Source organism: Herpailurus yagouaroundi, unplaced genomic scaffold, assembly GCF_014898765.1.
Source record: "Herpailurus yagouaroundi ecotype Mexico unplaced genomic scaffold, PumYag 210, whole genome shotgun sequence".
NCBI lineage: Eukaryota > Metazoa > Chordata > Mammalia > Carnivora > Felidae > Herpailurus > Herpailurus yagouaroundi.
Genome location: NW_024412441.1, coordinates 2,719,590 through 2,729,844, shown reverse-complemented (window position 1 = coordinate 2,729,844; position 10,255 = coordinate 2,719,590). Strand labels below are relative to the sequence as shown.

At 40.7% G+C, this 10,255-nt stretch overlaps 1 long non-coding RNA gene across 4 annotated transcripts in view; it reads left to right on the top strand.

The window, feature by feature from the left end:
- The first annotated feature begins 4,950 nt into the window (after positions 1-4,950).
- Positions 4,951-10,255, top strand: part of LOC121016259 (uncharacterized) — a 249,064-nt gene continuing 243,759 nt past the window's right edge. For all 4 annotated transcript variants that reach the window (XR_005784186.1, XR_005784185.1, XR_005784187.1 and 1 more), the window contains exon 1: positions 4,951-5,088. This is a non-coding gene — a long non-coding RNA (uncharacterized LOC121016259). The remainder of the gene's footprint in view (positions 5,089-10,255) is intronic.

Sequence of the window (10,255 nt, the reverse complement as noted above, 5' to 3'; positions counted from 1 at the left end):
AAGTCGGATAAGCTAAGGCAAAGACTCATTCAATATCCTTTCTTTAGTCTTGGAGAGGAAACAAGGGAAATGATACATGTTTCTATTCTGTGCTTCTCAGAATTGTTAGCAAATGTGTCTGTAGAGAGGACAGCTCTCAAGGTCCTATATTTTAAACATCTGTTGTTGTTTTTTTTTTTTTTTTTAATTTTTTTTTCAACGTTTATTTATTTTTGGGACAGAGAGAGACAGAGCATGAACGGGGGAGGGGCAGAGAGAGAGGGAGACACAGAATCGGAAACAGGCTCCAGGCTCTGAGCCATCAGCCCAGAGCCTGACGCGGGGCTCGAACTCACGGACCGCGAGATCGTGACCCGGCTGAAGTCGGACGCTTAACCGACTGCGCCACCCAGGCGCCCCTAAACATCTGTTTTTAAACAGTAGGTTTCTCCTTAGAAACACTCATTGCATTGACATTTGCAGATTTCTACAGAGGAAGGTCAATAACTGCAGTTTTAGAAAGTATATCCCCTCTCTGCTTGGGTCCCTCTGGGCAAAAGCAATTCCTACATCTTTTAAAGTTTGGACCATTGGGACACCTGGGTGGCTCAGTCAGTTAAGCAGCCGACTTCAGCTCAGGTCATGATTTTATGGTTTGTGAGTTTGAGCCCCGAGTTGGGCTCTGTGCTGACAGCTCAGAGCCTGGAACCTGCTTCTGATTCTGTGTCTCCCTCTCTCTCTGCCCCTCTCCTGCTTGCTGTCTGTTTCTGTCTCTCTCTCTCTCTCTCTCCCAAATAAAAAACATTAAAAAATTAAAAAAAAAAAAACCACAAAGCTTGGACCATTGCATGACCCAGGTGGAAAGGGGGCTTTTAGGGCCAGTGAGCATGGAATTTTCTCACTTCATCCCAATTATGGAGAAACCTGCACTAAATAGCACTTTGAAAATTACAGTGCTTGGTCCAGCATGGACATTTGGACACATGTCCCTGAGTGAGCAGTATCCGCCCTAGCAGAACAAGGGTCCTTCTTGCTCCCTTTCCAGTTTTGGGATCATCTTTATCAGCCTCATTTGAAAATTCTAAGATTCCCTGTAGTCACTATGCTCCCTCCCTAGTCATTCATTCACTTAGTCATGCAACAATAATTTATTAAATTCTAACCATCTTCCAGGGACTAAACTGAGTGCTGAGGTGAAGCTCTGGTCTCCCTCATGGATGAGGTTGATAGTCTAACTGGAAAGATATTGTGTCTTTAAACAAGAAGATACATGATGTAGCCGAAATAAAAACAAAGAGAAATAGAACTAAATGGCAGAACTTGCATCTCTTAGCTAGGACTGTTAAGGAAGGCTTGCCTCCAATGGGAGATGGTGTTTGAACTTCATCTTGAAGAATAAGCTCATCAGATGCATAAGGGAAAGAAGAGAGAACATTTAATGAAGAGGATAGTGTGTGCAATCAAAAGGCAGGTAGAATCGTGTACTACTCAGAGTATGATGAGTTGTTCAGTGTGGCTGTGGTTTTGGGAAGTGGAGTGGGAAGAAGAGGCAGGAAAGTAAACAGAAATTGGGTTTTAGAGGACCTGAACTGCTAATGAGTTTGTTTGTGGTTCTTCAGAAAAGGGAAAAACATTGAGGAATTTTGAACTATTTCATCGCAAGATACATGGATGTTTGGTGTGGGACTAATATATCCAAACACCTTGGAATCCTTCTCAGCAGTGGATGAGTCCTAGTAACACCAGGAACTAGTCTTTCCTCTTATTACTGAATCTCTCCAGATAAGTTTTAGAGTGTTTGAAATCATAGCATATTTTTTTCTGAGATTGGCTTGCTTTCTCTTTCTTTCTTTCTTTTTTCTTTCTTTCAAATTCAAATTAGTTAACATATAGTATAATAATGAGTTAAGGAATAGAATTTAGTGATTCACCACTTACATATAACAGTGCTCATCACAAGTACCCTCCTAAATGCCCATCACCCATTTAGCCCACTGCCACCCATCCCCCCACCAGCAACCCTCAGTTTGTTCTCTGTATTTAACAGTCTCTTATGGTTTGTGTCCCTCTCTGTTTTTATCTTACTTTTCCTTCCCCTATGTTCATCTGGGAACTGAATGCCTTAATGCTCTTGCACCTTACATATTCCATTAAGTAAACTTTGGTGTAAAACAAAATCAGAGGGTTACTTTTGGGGATAGAGATTAATAGTGCCCCACATTTGATTATCCTCTCCTTTCTGGGCACACGGGAACTCTTCCCAGCTTCCCTTAGCACTAAGTTTGATGCACATACTAGTTCAGGCCAATGGGTTATGAAGATAAGTGAGTAAGTATAATTTCTGATTAAATACTTTAGGGGCACCTGGTTGGCTCAGTCGGTTGGGCGTCCGACTTCAGCTCAGGTCATGATCTCACAGTCCATGAGTTCAAGCCCTGCGTCGGGCTCTGTGCTGTCAGTTCAGAGCCTGGAGCCTGTTTCGGATTCTGTGTCTATCCCTCTGCCCCTCCCCCACTCACGCTCTGTCCCTCAAAATATGAATAAACGTTTAAAAAATTAAAAAAAAAATACTTCAAAGTGGTGTAAGTTTTCCATTTTTCCCCCTGCTGATGCAATCCTGGTAGGCCCATGTTGAGATAGCAGTGTTAGGAGATGGTGAGAACCTTCCTCAGCCAGATCCCCGAATGTCCATATGGATCAGAGCTACCTGGTGACTTGTGTGCGAGATGAAGCAAGAGTCTAAAATGAAGCCTGGTCATATTGCACTACCGAGATTTTAGAATAAGTTTGTCACCACAGCCGGGGGGATATCTGGAATTTATGGGCTGTGAAACTTATACAATTTGATAGGTGTTTTTACAACAGAACACGAAAATAACTTACTTTGGTAAATTTGACAAAACATATGACCGTGAAGACTCATTTGCTAGGATCCTTCTAAGGGCCTTGGTGGGAGTCTGTATAGATGAGAGGCCCTGATGTTTAGGGCTTATTAGCTGTACTGTAAGTCTGCCTCTCCCCACAGCATAGCCTACTCTGATACAATTTCTTAGAAACATTTTCATCTCAGGCCTTCTGTTTCGTCATGGAAAGCAAAGTTCTGTTTCCTGACAGGGAAATTCACTCATTCCTTTAAGGGTAGGAAAGGTTTTGGAGGGGAGCTGGTGACGATTCCTACTTCTCTGAAACCGTCCCTGTGGTGACAGACACACATCCACACATGTGCATCACCCCAGTAGCGCCATTTGTGTCTTGTGAAAAAGGAGCATAGACAACTTGGAATCCGGGGGAACGGTCCGCCAAACGCCCCAGCTTTTACTTCCCCTAGCTTTGAGAGTTTGCAGATTGCTATCGGAAATTCTCAATGAATGATTGGTTGTCCACTGGATCCATCTCTTCACCCAGTCACTTATTTAACAAGTATTTCTTGGGTCTGAAACTACTCTAGTTGCTGGAGATAGCATGATGAGCAATATTTTTGTGGTGCCTGTACTCCTGCAGTTAAAAACCTAGCCAATTCCTTGATCGCTACTATCAGAATATATGGGGCCGAAGTTAATTCTTTCCGATCTGTGGGTTAAGATTGTCCTGAGCCAAATGAGTTGACTGACCTTTGCCCCTTTTCGACTTCCCACTTGAGGCAGCAGAGAGAACGAATTAGGTCATTCAGGAAAAACTGTTATAGCCTCGGGAAGAAAGTGCTATTTAAATCCAAATCATTAGCACCAATAAATCTAATAATAGACATATAAATTCATAATGCATTTGAATAACTCTAAAATAAATATGTGTGGTGATTAAGTGATGCTGTAATTGGAACTCTGTAGGTGGAGGTGGGATGAGGGGGAGAGAAAACCACTTTTTCTTCTAGTCCTTATTAACCACCCAAATTTGGGAAGTGTTAACTTGGAAGTGGAATTGTGAGAGCATCTCTGATTATGAAGGGCAGGCTAATGTAATTAGTTTCTGTGCGACACTTTTGCAAGGTGTACATGCATGTCCTTTGAGTCTATTTCTCATTGTTATTATTAAAATTTTTGCTAAATTGCCAAAATCTCATAGCAGTCAAGGAGCTTTATATGAGAATCATGCTAAATGTGGAGCTTGGGCGCAGTCAGGTGATCATTGAAATATGAATGGTGGTCATGGATTAGCATCCACTTCTCAAATTTCATGCAGTTTGCAGGCTACAGTGGCTCATTCTTATTGCATGATATGTAATGGCTCAGTACTTACAGATTTTCTGTTTTTTAGTGCCAGCCCTTTCCTTCCCCCCAACAAGAGCTATCTTTATGACACCCACATATTTTAAATGAAAGAAAACATAAATACATGCAAAACTGTCATTGGCTTTTAAGGTATTATATAAGTGATTAAATTTTATCATGAGGAGACAACCAGCTAATGGTTTTAGTGGAACACATAAAACCTCATAAAATACAAAAGTTAAATTTTGTCATATAATGGGAATCGGTTAGAGAAACCAACAGAGTTTCCTTTTCCCCCTGAATAAATTCTAAACAGTCCTTAGAAAATGAATTACCAGACTGCAAATCAGGATGAAATATTTTATAGCCATAAAACTAAAGCTACTTTCAGACCACTTAGTTGAAAGGAGAAAAAAAAAAAAAAGGGAGAGTAACTTGTCAACCCTGTTGTTGCAGTGTCATTGCCAATAGCATTGATGCTGGGCTCTGCCTCCATTTTAACAGTTTGACCTTGTTTAGAACAACCTGAATCCGATCGACAGGGCTCCCTCACAATCCCCCAACCAGAATAGAAGGCCCAGCCCCTCCGAGAGCACATTCAGCTGGAGCTTTGCCAATTGAAGTAATTACGTGATGAAACTATTTAACTTTGACTAAAATACTCTCACCAGGTTCTTGCAAACGGTGTGTCTTATATCTTGTCGAAGCAATTTTATATCATGCCTTTAAAGTACAGTAATGGCCCCTTGCATTGACAGAATCCTCGTAAAAGGAGAAGACCGAGACCTGGCTCATGAAGTGGTATTGATTTTCTGAGTTCCTGCTCGAGTTGCCAAAGATACAACACTGTTGTTAAGGAGAGGAGATGCCTTGGCCTTCAATATCACAGGAGGGTTCCTCGGTAAGCACAGGCGTCCGGAGGCCCCTGTGATAAATAATGTATTTGGGTGATAACTGCCTGTATTACTTTGTTAGTTTTAAAGTGACTCAGCACTCGTTCATCCCAAATGCTTCTGGATGTCACTGGTAGCTGTGGCAAACTGTTCTATGTATAAATAGTGCCCAGACTCAAAGAGAGCTCCTCTTGAGGGTTAATTTACATGAATGATTTATTTTAGGCAGATTTTTCTAAATTTTAATCAGTTAGGACAATGACCAGATCTGACTTCTGGGTAGAGTGATGGCTTCAATTTGTTGCTTAAAGAGAGCTTAAATGTGTCTGCAGATCCGGAACTATATCTAATACAGGTTAAGTTAGTTTTTAGTCACTTCTAGTAAGTTCGTGTGAGAAAGATTTATAACCTTGAGCATAGCTCTATGTATGTCATTATAGATAGCAAGAGAAGGAAACCAAGCATCTGATCAGATGCTTGCAAAATATGCATTTCCACCAACCTACATAAATGGATACAACTTAATCTTCCCTTTTTTTTTCAATCTTAAGTTGATAAACTGCACAGTGTCTAATGCTGAATAAAAGTAAGAAGAATGATCTGATGATTTTCAAGGAAAATTGAAAGTTATGTTTTTTAATCTATTGAAAATATGAATGTCTATACTCAAAGCCTTTTTTTTTTTTCTTTTCGGTAGTGGTGGTGGTGGTGTGTGTATGGGGAGGTGCTATAGAGATGTAAGGGATAGGAGTGTTGTGTATTGACCCCACTCCTGATTAGAACACTTCTTGGAGGAAGATAAAGATGAGGGTGGAAGGTTTGGAACAGTGGAGGCAGAGCTAAGTCTCTGGCAGAAAGCCACGTAGTATGTGTCCCTGTCCCCCATCCCCACGGGGCCCACACGAGTGCCCCATGAGAGAAAAGGAGAGGGAGAAGAGGAGGGAGGTACACACATGGTTTCTCCACACTGAGAAGACAGAGAAGGCCAGAAAAGCAGGGCAATCGGCTGGAGTCTCTCCTAACCAATTAAGATGATACTGGTCTAGTAGCTTCTCTTTCCTCTCCTATTCTAAAAAAAACTGGAAGAGCTGGCAAGTTGGCCATGAGCCATGAATGTACATGTTGTGTGCTGCTTAACTTTCAGGGATGTCACTAAAGTAACAGGGCTTTTTGTTGGGATAGCTTTGGTGGTGAGGGTACTGTCTGCCTTGTAGCCTTTGTTGAGTGACATCACTGGAATTATGCAGTGTTCAGCCAGCTTGCCAGCGTGCAGTGGTCCTGGAGAAAAGATGCTGTGCAACGAGAAGATAGCACGACCTCAGTGTCCTTATCCTTACTCCAAGCCCTTCGAGGTCACAGATGGCTCTAGGCTTGGCTGGGGAGAGAACTTTAAGTCATATTTGAGATTATGGTTTTTAAATGAATCGGAGTGACTCTTAAATGAGACAAATCTATCCTGAAAGAGACTGGGGCTTTATGAAACAGCAAGGTATGAAGAGAACCATTTATCGGGGGAGGTAAGGATTAACATGGTAGAGTGGGAGGCGGTGCTAGAAAAGAGTCATATTGTTTCATGTTTTCATGGCAATGAGTACCAACTTCTCAATAAATTCAGTACATATAAAATGAGAAGATTGCCGCTCTCTTTCCCTGCAATCTCAGAACATTTTCATCACACCAAAATACATATTTTCTCATGAGTCTAAGGAAACTTACTTGCCTAGAAATCAGTTTTGCTTGACTTTGTGCTCTATTTCCAGTGAGGAGGCTCCTCCTAGTCACGTGTCTGCTATGCCCTGTTTCCAGGGATGGACTATCACCTTTCCCTGTGTCTGAATCCATTCTCATGGTTTTCTACAACTGAATGCCTTTACGATCATGATCCTGTTTTACTCTCAGTAGTTGTCTGAACCCCCATCCCTTACCTGAGTTTTATTTAATCTGATGCCAAAAAGTTTAGGGTTTGCTGAGATTCATGTGGAAAACCTCCGAAACTGGTTGGTTTAGGAGACGTGCTAGTGCAGGACCACTGAGGGCATTGCTGCTTGGTCAGCAGCCTCCTAAGACACTGTGTACCTTATTTCAGGTGGAAGGAAGCATCTTTGACAATCCCAATACCACCCAACATTTACCATTTGGTTACCGAGGAATGGTGTCATTCCTGGGTGTAATCGCGTTCTTCTAAATGTTCTGTCATCTTAGATGGACGATGTGAGGATAGTTAAGGGTCCATTAGCCTGGGGCAAATGAGGAGGTGATGCCCTCTGAAGCTTGATGAAGGTCAATTAAGGACAACTGAAAGATAACACTAATTCACACAGTGGGTAATAAAACAAGGGACCTCATTATCCTAAAAGGTGATACTGGAAGGAAATATAAATGGATTTTAAAAGGGTTTGGACAAATTTATGAATGACAGATTCATAAATGGTTTTAAAGAAAAGTGGGATGCAGTCGACCCTTAAGGTGGATGTCAGGAAGGATAGTCATACCTTCTTGGGTCCTTCCACTTAGAGCTGTTTTGAGCAACAGGACCCAGAGTTGAAGGGAACACAGGCATGGGTGGTCAGTCTATTGCCAGCTCAGGAACACATGGAGAGCAGAATGGAAGCGGAGAGGTTGAACTTTGAAGGCACACCACTTTCCAGTTCAATGGCCGTGGGAAACATCAGACATCTAACAAAGGGAAGGATAATATGTAATACGTACTTTGCACAGCTTTTAGGATCAGAGAGACTATGTGCAGAATATGTCCAAAGTCTATGGCGAGCACTCAAAAATTGCAACTGTTATTATGAGTAAATCAATGGATATTAAAATGACACTCTTTGCTACTTTTAAGCACAGTCACTTGTGCTGGGCCGGTGGTTTCATTACATCATTGAATATTCCATCTGTAGAACCACATAACTTTAGACCATTACCCATAGAATCTTGGCAAGTGGACATCGCCTTGAAGAGGTTGGTTCTAAGAGCAGCCTCAGGTATTGTGATGCCTTGATGTAATTTTAGGAAGTTTTAGGTGCCTACACTAAAGGCTTATACCTCTCCCACCCGTTACCTTCATGCTGAATCTCTTTACAAAGGACAAGATTTACCGAAGCTCTGAAAGCTTCCCAAACAACCCTTTGAGGAAAGACAAGGTGCATTTAATGAAAATCCTTTGACACCACACTGCCAATACCACCCTGCCTAAGAATTTGAACATTAATTAATAAGAATTATTAAGAACAATAAGAACATTAAGACCAAAAAACAAAATTAAAACCAAAAAAAAAAAACCCTTTCTCTTGCTGAAATGGTGTGATTTAGGGGTAGATGACACTTTTGGGTAGGAAAATACCTTCAGGAGCCCTCTTTCTTCAGAAAGACAAAATCCTTTGGATCTATTACGGAAAAGAAGTGAGAGAAATACTCATTTAGTTTTGCATAATTGAAAAACATAAAATTTGAGTTTTATAGTGACAGTCGATAAAAGAGATGGGCAGAGGACCTTTGCCTGGGTGTTTAAGGAAAGAAATGATGGGCGAGAAATTCCCTGGAACAAGGATGATCAAGGGACTTTAAGATTAATGGTATTTGCTTTGCAATTTTAGGTTGTTCCTATTTGGTGTTGTGTCATGATCTCTTCTATTCTACCCAAAGTAAAAATTAAAGTTAGTCACATGCAATAGCTTTGTACTGGTGGTACTTTGGGGAAGCAAAGAGGACAGAAGAGATGATGCACATGGGTAAAGTGACCAAGGAAAGAGGGGCAGTCTGGGGAGGCAGGGCCATAAGTAAAAAGAAATAAGTGGGAGTGACCAGGAAAGTAGGACATCCTTCCCTTCCTGGAAACTCTCAAATGTGTTAGGGACTGTACTACATTTCCCATGTGTGGGACTGGGCTGAGCCTGGGTCATTTCATCAGGACATTTAAAGGAGACTGTGTACCTAGAAGATGGGAGGGCTTGGGACATTCATATTATATGTCTGTTATCATTTGAACTCCATTTAAATGAACTCACGTCCCAAAGATGCTGGTATTTGTTAACTTTCATCAATTCTCCGTTATGGAGATACAGACCGAAACAAAGAATGCTAGTCAAATTAATACTTCATTGTATGTGCACAGTACTTGAAACTTTACAAAACACTCCCATCTCTATTATTCATTTGACTCTCCAATCACTCTGTTAAATAGGTAGCAAATTAGGAAAATTTTAGTTTTTCCTAATTTAGGTATCTAGAAATCCCATCCTTAAATAGGTTATAGTTCACTCTATGCAAGTAAGTCCTTGGATATTTGTTAAGTGTTAAGTAGTTGACTCATAGTTGGTTAGAAAACCCACATGGACTGGAATGTTGGTTTTGTTACAATTTATGAACCCTGGTATTCAACATTAATATAGAAAAGGTAGAGGGGACATTTGCTGAGCCGAATGCTCAGGTCTCTGGTATCTTGGACACACAGAACAATATGTAAAGTAATAGCAAAAACAAACAGCTTAGGAAAAGCAAAGCAAGGTATATTTGTAATTCCTGAAAAGGATTTACGACCTATATAAACATGAATCATAAACCCATTGGCAAATAGATCCAAGCTCTTTCAGGAAGATGTTTCATTTATATGTGGGAACTAAAAAGTCAGGATGAGAGAGGCAGTCAACAACAGAAAAGAAGATTCACGTTACTCAGAACACATAATACCTTGGTAAATGATTATCCTGACATTTTAGTTATAGACATTTGATTTTAATTTCCTCCACACCTGTGCTCACTTTTGAGGGGACAAGGCTTGCCAATAATCCTCTCAGAATTTTTTGGGTTATATAGCCTTATGGAAAGTCTTCTCTGTAAAATACTGGACAAGTTCCTCTGTTAAATTTCTACTGTAGGCTCACTAGAAAGGTTCAAACTATATCCATCAAGAGGAAAGTGAAGGAGGAAGTAAAGGCGTCTATAATCCACTTTGCTACATATTAGCTGAGTAGCCTTAAGCAAGTTGCTTATGTTCATTCATATATTTATTCAGGTAATCAGTGGATATTTATTGATTTCTTATCACATTTAAAAAATATATTTTCCACAATGATCAATATGAATATGAGAAAACAAAGCCATTTCCCTCAGGTGGCATACCACTTAGCAGACTTGAACTCAAACAGGAACTGAAAACAAGAAAGGAGAGCTTAG